Source organism: Peromyscus californicus, unplaced genomic scaffold (assembly GCF_007827085.1).
Source record: "Peromyscus californicus insignis strain IS unplaced genomic scaffold, ASM782708v3 Scaffold_18__1_contigs__length_77618521, whole genome shotgun sequence".
Taxonomy (NCBI): domain Eukaryota; kingdom Metazoa; phylum Chordata; class Mammalia; order Rodentia; family Cricetidae; genus Peromyscus; species Peromyscus californicus.
The window spans coordinates 49,986,922-49,996,452 of NW_026294480.1; the positions used below are offsets into that span (position 1 = coordinate 49,986,922).

The 9,531-nt window shown below is 43.1% G+C and overlaps 1 long non-coding RNA gene across 3 annotated transcripts in view; it reads right to left on the reverse strand.

The window, feature by feature from the left end:
* Window positions 1-9,531, reverse strand: part of LOC128113591 (uncharacterized) — a 53,508-nt gene that overhangs the window by 43,139 nt on the left and 838 nt on the right. For all 3 annotated transcript variants that reach the window (XR_008219549.1, XR_008219550.1, XR_008219548.1), the window contains exon 2: window positions 3,165-3,214. This is a non-coding gene — a long non-coding RNA (uncharacterized LOC128113591). The remainder of the gene's footprint in view (window positions 1-3,164; window positions 3,215-9,531) is intronic.

The window sequence follows — 9,531 nt, forward strand, 5'->3', positions numbered from 1 at the left end:
AGGAATTTTTTTTTTTACTTACTTAAACATATTTTATTAGAGAAATCACCAATGTGCAAAAGTTACAGATGAAACAATATGTCATAAAAGATGTTCATTATGAAGATTAAACCCTCCCTAGTTTTTTTTGGGCAATCATTTTATGATACTTCTGATTAATGATTTCATCTGGGCTGTTTCAATGTTTAGCAGCCTTCATTTGTTAGTGTGGGTTATAGGTGCCATGCCTCGCTGGAATCTGACTCGTTTTGACCAGCGAATGTGAATTAAAATCAATAGGAATGTCATTAGCATCCCAATACCATGAAAGATAATATAACAATTTCTCAAGCATTCAGTTTATTAAAATTTGCTAAAGTGTGAAATATGTAGGACAAGTACTGATGTTTTAATCTTTTACCAAGGTAACAATTGAAAGCTGATTGATTCCATTCAGTAATTATAAGATCAGAATGATGGAAGATTGTAATCAAGCAGGATTCATTCCCCTACTTTGTCACTCCTCCATGCAAGATAAAATTCTCATTTGCATCATCTCTTTTATCTGAAAAGAAATCAAACTTCTATTTGCTTCACTAAGCCCATGAGGTGGATAATAGCCTTCCCGACTCTGGGAAGGATGGCGAGGCAGCCGCTGCCTACTAATATCTGAGAAGAGTAGGGCCGCCCCTCCTGAAGCCTGAGTTACCTCTGGGAGAGCTGTCAGCTTGACTGAGATCTGACGCTCCTCTACTTTTTTTACGATGATGGGTGAGGTAAGGGCTGAGTGTCAGGGTGTTACCTTCTTTAGGTTTGTCTAAGACAGCTCTTGGTAAATGTAGCTGATCAAAACATGAGTTCTGTTGTCAGCTCATGTGGTTTGTGGAGAGCTGTGGGAAACTTTTTTTTTTTTTTTTTTTTTTTAAAGAATTTCAGAAAGGCTAACAAGAAACAAAACTTCCTTTGGACATATAGAGAAACTACTGTAAGCCTACAGGTATGAAGTTGTTAGGCTATGTGTAGAAAGCTGGGAAGACCTGGGAGAGGGGAGGTGGAGAGGGGAGGAAAAGGGCTCGGTGAGGCTCATGATGTTAAGCTGAAGTCCTTGGATTTTAAATCTTGGAAGAGAAGACAGGAGAATCCTAATGGCTCATTTCTGCCATCATGTGAGCTTTGAAGACAGCTTGAAGAGTAGCTCAAATCTAGCCATCATTGCTAGGTAACCCAGAAAGGACCATCAGCCATCTTGAGAATAGTCATTTCTTGCTTGGAAAATAGAAAGAGGTCCTCTTCATTGGACGTGACTCCCCTTGTCCCTAGTGAAGTCAGATGGCCTGTTATAAGCTGGCAAAGAGCTCTGTGCGTTTGCTTCCTAACACTGTCACAGTCATGTTCGTGGGATAATTTGGCTAATTCCAGCTACCAGACTAGAAGTGTTGCTAAGACTTGGACTGAGTGTGCATGTGCCTCTCAATATGATTGACTAAATATTCCTGGTGTCTGCTATGTGCTTTCTGTCTTGAGGATCCTGATCTGAATGAGAACTCACACAGCTTGGTTAGAGAGTGTTCTTGCTTCACTAAAAAAGATGCCATCTCTTTCTTGGGTCTTCTGGTTGCTACTCTGTTGTGGGGTATTTGTATACTGTGTGAAAAATGTGTTGCTGTGATTGGTTTAATAAAAAGCTGAACAGTCAATAGCGAGGCAGGAAGTATAGGCAGGACTTCCAGGCAAAGAGAGAGGAAGTAGAAGATGGATCGAGTTGGACACACAAAATGGGAGAGAGGTAAAAGCTATGTGGCAGAATGTAGATTGATAAAAATATGGGTTAATTTAAGTTATAAGAGCCAGTGGGAAGCCGGGCGGTGGTGGCGCACGCCTTTAATCCCAGCACTTGGGAGGCAGAGCCAGGTGGATCTCTGTGAGTTCAAGGCCAGCCTGGGCTACAGAGCGAGTTCCAGGGCACCAAAACTACTACGCAGAGAAACTCTGTCTTGAAAAAAAAAAAAAGCTAGTGGGACAAACCTAAGCTAAAACCAAGCTTTCATAATAATAAGTTTCTGCGTCATTATTTATGAGCTGGCGGTCCAAAGAAAAATCCATCTACACTACTTTAGCAGCCATAAGGAGTAAGTGTCTGTAGGAACTGGTTATACAATCGTTTAGGAGTGACCTTACTACACACTCTACAAATTGACCAGAAAGTATTCGATTCTCAGAGGACCTGAATGCTTTAAAGAGGTACCTTTGACGTGCTTGAGAATGGGAAGCTGAGACTTGAGAATGTTTCTGTGGCTCAGGTGGGCGTGAACATTTGGGCGATTCTGCTCCTTGCTATACAAATATTTACTTTCATAGTGTGGTTACAGTTATTAACCTTCTCATAGACTTTCTGTGGGCAGGAGGGAATTGTGACAATTGTTTTTGGAGCCAGACAGACCTGGAACTGAATCTCAGATATAAAACTTATCAGTTATGATGTTTCACATCTGTAAACTTGGGGAAGTTGTCATGGTTTTATAGGGTCATCCTGTGGGTCAAGCACCCTATAGACCATAGTGCCTGGTACAGAGGGTCATCCTGTGGGTCAAACACACCAGAGACCATAGTGTCTGGTAGAGAGGGCCATCCCGTGGGTCAAACACACTACAGACCATAGTACCTGGTACAGAGGGTTATCCTGTGGGTCAAACATACTACAGACCATAGTGCCTGGTGCAGAGGGTCATCCTGTGGGTCAAATACACCAGAGACCATAGTGTCTGGTACAGAGCATCATCCTGTGGGTCAAACACATTACAGACTATGGTGTCTAACACATTGCTCAATGTGTAGGAGGTTCTAGTGAGACTTGTAATTGCCAAGTTGCAGAAAGTGAAAATTGGTGGCTACATAAGGAAGAAAATTCACTTAACGTTGTCAGCGAACTGTGAGATGGTGCTTAGCAAAACTGGGCAAAGCTCTCATGCTCCATGGAGAGACAATTTTAAGGAATGCTGGAGAAAGTTGAAAAATATGGGCATCAGATGATTTCTGTACTGTCCCAAGATGTGGCTTTGTTAATGGCTGACATGAAACTGGGTGAGTGCCGCAGCAGAACAAGCTGTCCGAGACGGAGGAGGAACTTAGATTATGGGGGTGTTGATCTTAAAAGGTCACTAGCAAGAAACTCGTCGTTTTCTTACCTCTATTACAACCTTTGCTTGTTCAGGGACTTCTGCATCAGCTGCAGGCTCTGCGGAGGAGAGAGAAGACAGATCAAAACACACAACCCCTGTCATGGAACAACACTTCTGTTGAAAATTCTTGGTTTGGAAAACTGGGAGGGGAGAGCCCACGTGTCTGAGGCCCTCCCTGCTCCTTAGAAGCCCCAAGAAACACTGCAAGTGGCTCATTTCGGTCTCATATTAGATTCACAGGGGAGTAAACAACAGTTGGAGGTCTGATTCTCCCATCAGACCAGTTAAATACACACTTTTAGGAAAGGGACCTGGATATTCACATTAACAAATAAAACAAAAACATGGGTAGGTGATTTGAATGTCATTGGGTTAAAAAAAAAATCTCCACTGGCCTGGTTTTCTGAGCACTTATTACACTACAGAATTCCAGGAGCTTCCCTACAGGGCAGTGGAAGAGGGAGTTAGACATGAAAGCCTTGTGTCTCTTCAGCTTTGACGTATTTGGTTGAGGCCGTTGATCTCAGGCCTTTTTCTAACATCACCTAGAATAAGGATCTCATTGTTTTTTAAACTATTAAAACCCCCAGAGGAGGTGAAGTGGAGGATTCTCGGAATGGGATGTCAAGATGTGTCATGTTAAATTCTTAAGTTTTTAGGAAATGCTGTTCGTGGATTGCTTCCCTGGGGCCCGGTGGTTTGGCAGCTTTTACACTCAGCACTTAGCTGCCCATCCCACTGGGGAGCCTGCTTCTGGGCTCAGGAGGCTGCAGACTCATTCGCAAGCTGTTGATGCCTCTTCTGAGTGGTCTCCAATCGTGTGTGGATTAACTGAGTGGCTGGAGCCCACTTCACAGCTGCAGTGGAGGAGTGTGTTAGAACTAAGACTCTAGAGACATGTAGCTCAGGGGAAGTTGAGGCCAGAGGAACCATCTGGAGATGCACATAGGCTTAGGCAGGTACACCTGCTCAGTTTAGCACATTCCCATATTCTTCAACTTCCTCTCATTTCTTCATTCATTTATTCCCATTCTGTTTTATTCTCTTTCTCTTTTCCTTCTCTTTCAAGCTTCCTTTTGACTGTGCCTCCCCCTATTTCCTCTTGTTCTTTTCTTTTCCATTTTGTGATCTTGAGGCTTGTGTCTTTAAACCTTTGTCTCAAACTCATCCCATTTGGGATTAGATAATGTTGGACAATCAGGCTGTAGTATGGAAACAATTTGAAGGAATATCTTGTGGCATCTCAGGAGAAAAGCATTGCTCACCTACAGTATGACTATTATTTGCCTAGTTAGATGAAAACAAAACCCAAACCATACCCCTGATCAATCTATTTGGAACCATGGGGCTTCAAAAAGAGAGCATTTCCTCCTACCCATATGCATCTTGTATTTGGGATAATATCGTCTCCGCTAACATTTTAGAAGGAAACTATGTCAAAGTGACATGTATTTATCCCTCATACATTACCAAACCAATTCCCATAAAAACACCCAAGGCTACAATGTAGATTGAAACATACTTCAGCTATTCCTTTGTGTTCTTTTCCTTATCCATCCTGGATCGAGAAAACGTTCAGTTACTTCTCTGTAAAGACAAAAATCTGTCTCCCGCACCCCACAGGATCTTGAGTCAAGGCTGGACTTGAACTCCTTAAGTAGTTTAGGATGACTTTGAGTTCCTGCTTCTTTGAGTTCCTCATGTGGGACGGACACATGATCCTGTACAGTATGAGACTACGGAGGGACTAATGAGTCTTTTCCCATTAAAACCCAAGAGAATGTGGGCTGTAGTCCACAAAGGAAAAAGTCAACCGAGAGTGAACTGACCCAGAAGATAAAACCTGTGGGCAGGGCTGTGGACGAATAAGTGAGAATAAATGCCAAGGGTTAAACTATGTCTTCCTCCCACAAAGATGTGTTGCCGTCCTAGCTTAGGAACTGGGGAATGTGACCTTATTGGAAACAGGACTTTGCAGATGTGTTTGGAACAGACTGAAATGAGGTTATAGAAAACTAGAGTTAGCGGTCCTCTCAAGATGGCACACATCACAATAGCAAGAGAAGAAGCCCAGAGACAAGAGGGATGTGTGAAGACACACAGATACACACACACACAGATACACACACACACACACACACACACACACACACACACACACACACACACACACACACACATGCACACACAAGTTGTGTGACCACAGACAAACCAAGAAATTCCAGGGATTGCTGGGGAATGGGAGACAAGGAATGGAGAGGAGGAGCCTTCAGAGAGAGCAGGGATTGATGATTCCTGAATCTCAGAATTTTTTAATCTCCAGAACTGTGAATGATAGATCCTGGGTGATGATTCCTGAAACTCAGAATTTTTTTTTTTAAATTGGCTAATTGTATTCTTAGGCATGAAAATGACAGAGCTAAAGAGACACCCTGCCAGTAGCAAAAACAATGGAGATCATAATTACATAAATCATAAAGGTCTGTGGTACAGGAATATATATATATATATATATATATATATATATATATATATATATATACATACATACATACATACATACATACATAGGAGGGGGAGGAAAGGGCTTATTTGGCTTACACTTCATCATCACAGTTCATCACTGAAGGAAGTTAGGGCAGGAACCTGGAGGCAGAAACCTGGAGACAGGAGCCGATGCAGAAGCCATGGAGGGTGCTGCTTACTGGCGTGCTCCCCATGGCTTGCTCAGCCTGCTTTTATTTATTTATTTATTTATTTATTTATTTATTTATTTATTTTTCTAGTATCAGCTTGATACAGTATAAATTCTTATCCAAATAGTGAAATATTTCACTGAGGCTTGCCCAGTAATTGAGTAAAACCAAAACTTATTAAAAGCCACCGTAATCCTAGGGTCCCCCCTGCTATATACCCTCCCTGGTTCTGTGGGTTGCATTCTGATTGTTCTTTGCTTTATATCTAGTATCCACTTATGAGTGAGTACATACCATGTTTGTCCTTCTGGGTATGGGTTACCTCATGCAGGATGATATTTTCTAGTTCCACCTATTTGCCTGCAAATTTCATGCTGTCATTGTTTTTCTCTGCTGAGTAGTACTCCATTGTGTACATGTACCACATTTTCTTAATCCATTCTTCAGTTGACGGGCATCTAGGTTGTTTCCAGGTTCTGGCTATTACGAATAGTGCTGCTGTGAACATAGTTGAGCATGTATCTTTGTGGTATGATTGAGCATTCCTTGGGTATATGCCCAGGAGTGGTATGGCTGGGTCTTGAGGTAGACTGATTCCCAATTTTCTGAGAAACTGCCATACTGATTTCCACAGTGGTTGTACAAGTTTGCATCCCACCAACAGTGGAGGAGTGTTCCCTTTGCTCTCCAACATAGACTGTCATTAGGAAACTCAGAATTTTTAATCTCCAGAACTGTGAACGATAAATCATGGGTGACTTAGGACATCAGATGTGCCACATGCTTTGCCATGGCAGCCCTAGAAAATTAGTGCAATGAATACACACAAAACCAAAGTGGGAAAAGGACTCTTCTTGCCTCCCTCCCTCCCTCCCTCCCTCCCTCCCTCCCTCCCTCCCTCCCTCTTTCCCTCTCCCTGCCTCCCTCCCTCTCCCTCTCTCTTCCTCCCTCCCCCCTCCCTCCCTCCCTCCCTCCCTCCCTCCCTCCCTCCCTCCCTCCCTCTTTCTCTCTCTCTCTCCCTCCCTCTCTGCCTTCTTTCCTTAAATTGCAGGGAGAATAGCAGCTGATCTAGGCCAGGGGAGCTGAGCATGGCATAACACAGGACAGAGCTGTCAAGAATTTAATATTCACAATCCTATAAACATTGATGATTGCTCTTAGCAAAATTGGGAAGTATATGTACGTGGTGGGACTGTGTGTGCAGGTGAACACGCACATATGAAGTCATCTCCCATGGCGCAAAATATATAATGCCGAAACCGAGAAGTCAAGAAGCTGCAACACAAACATCTTAGAGTTACAAGGGTAAAGAGGAGATGGGATTGCTTGGACCCATGTTTGTGGGAACAGGATTTGTAGAATGACATATACTATGTGCACAAGTAACTTTGATATGATGAGAAGTTGCTTTAGGAAGAATTCTTGAGTCCTCATGGCTCAGCAGTTAAGTGTGCATACAGCTCTTGCAGAGGTCCAGAGTTTGGTTCCCAGCGCTTGTGTGAGATGGCTCATAACCAAATGTAATGCCAACTGCAGGGGATGGAATGAGCTCTTCTGGCCTTCTCAGGAAACTGCACTTCCATTCATCACCCATTCCCCTTACATACAATTAAAAAATTAAAATAAGGGGCTGAAGAGGTGGCTCAGAAGTTTGGAGCACTGGTCCCTGTTGTAGAGGTCTCAGGTTTGATTCTCAGCACAGACCGTGCCTCACAACCATCTGCAGCCCCACTTGCAGGGAACCCAGCACCCTTTTCTGGTCTCTGCTGGCACCAGGCATACATGCAGGAAAAACATTCATGCACAGAAAATAAAAGTAAAAACGTCGTCATGTAAAGCTAAAATAAAGTAAAAGAAAGAGAAGGATTCTTAATTTTTTTTTTTTTTTTTTTTTTTTACTGTGCATTGGTGTTCTGTCTGCATGTATGTCTGTGTGAGGGTGTCAGATCTCCTAGAGCTGGAATTTCATACAGTTGTGAGCTGCCGTGTGGGTCCTCTGGAAGAGCAACCAGTGTTCTCAACCACTGAGCCATCTCTCCAGGCCTCCAAGAAGAATTCTTAAATTTATGAAATCAACTCTAGAAATAAGGAATGTGCTGACTTCAGAGACAAAGTTTGAACTTAGGTATATTTTATTTTTTTGGGGGGGATGATGGTTAATTTCTCTGTTCCCTAGGCCTGGGGAAGGGCTGGGTAAAGTTGTTCCCCAAAGTCTTCACATCTCCCCTCCTCCCACATTCGAATTCTACTTTTTTTTTGTTTGTTTGTTTTTCGAGACAGGGTTTCTCTGTGTAGCTTTGGTGCCTGTCCTGGAACTCACTCTAGCCCAGGCTGACCTCGAACTCACAGAGATCCGCCTGGCTCTGCCTCCCAAGTGCTGGGATTAAAGGTGTGCGCCACCACCGCCCGGCTCGAATTCTACTTTTATAAAAGAATAAAAGCGCCCGTTATTCTGTTTGTAATAACTGTGGTAAAACAATATGGTTCATTTAAACAAGTTTTTCTTTAAAATTGAAACTTATAAAGGTGAAACTTTGGGTAAACTCGATATTTTAGAAAAAATCTATTACATTTTACATTTGTTCATAGTGTGTCTGCTGGTGTATTCATCACAGCTCCAAAGTGGAGGTCAGAGGACAATTTGTAGGACTTGATTTTCTTCTACTATGTGGGTCCAAGGTGCCTTTATCTCCTAAACCATCTCGCTGGTCCCCGGTAAGTACGACTTCCGGGGGTGGGAGTTCCAGGAGCCTTTTTGTTTATCTAGGAATCAGTAAGCTGACCGTATTTGGCATCTTGCAGAGGCCTGGTCCAATTCTTAGTTCTCAAGGACCAACGATTCAGCCTGTACTGCCACATTTTGCCATTAGAGGGCAGTGCAGCCACGAGTGCCCAGGAAGGAGGGGGAGAAGGAGAGGATGCTTAGCACCTGGAGAGTGGGAGGAAGTGTCTCGCAGTGTTTGCACTCGAAGCATCTCAGTAGCTAGATATTTCACTGGGCACAAATGGCGTGTCCTCTTCTAAATTTTGTGCGAATCCGAAAAGGCAGTAACTTCGATCTTAATGCATGTTTTATGGTCACCTATATCGCTTTGGGCTGGAAATTTATTAGGAAGACGAAGAAAAAAGGCAAGAATAACTTTAGATGGGCACATCTCCATTTCCGCACTTTTGCTATAGGTCTGGTACATGCTCTGAAAGAGCACAGTGCCGGCTGAAATGTGCGCTGTTTCTTCTCTATTATTCTAAAATGGATGTGTTTCTCTCACGCATGGATGGACCATTTACCCCTGATTTGTATCTCTGGGACAAATCTGACTCGTTAGCGCCGTTATTTGTAAACTGCTAACCTGGTTCCCGGTGCTCTTGTAACGCTGTCTTGATGGGTTGCTGTGAAAATGTGAAGCTGCCTGTCAGGCAGGAAAAATTATGTAAAAATGATGTGGGTATAGAAAATGGAATCGACAAAATGTAATAAACTCCCCCTGGGCTGAAGAGCCGAGCTGCATGTGCAATGAAGTGCTTTAGGATTACGTCACCTTTTATATAACATCTGGCAGTGACTTTTATTTCAGAGCTAATTTGAAGAAGCCAGGAGCTTTTTTTTTTTCCCTTCTCTCCCCCCCCCCCCCCCACTCCTCTCCCGAAGCCTGCCTTTATCTGAAAGAAGAAAAAGG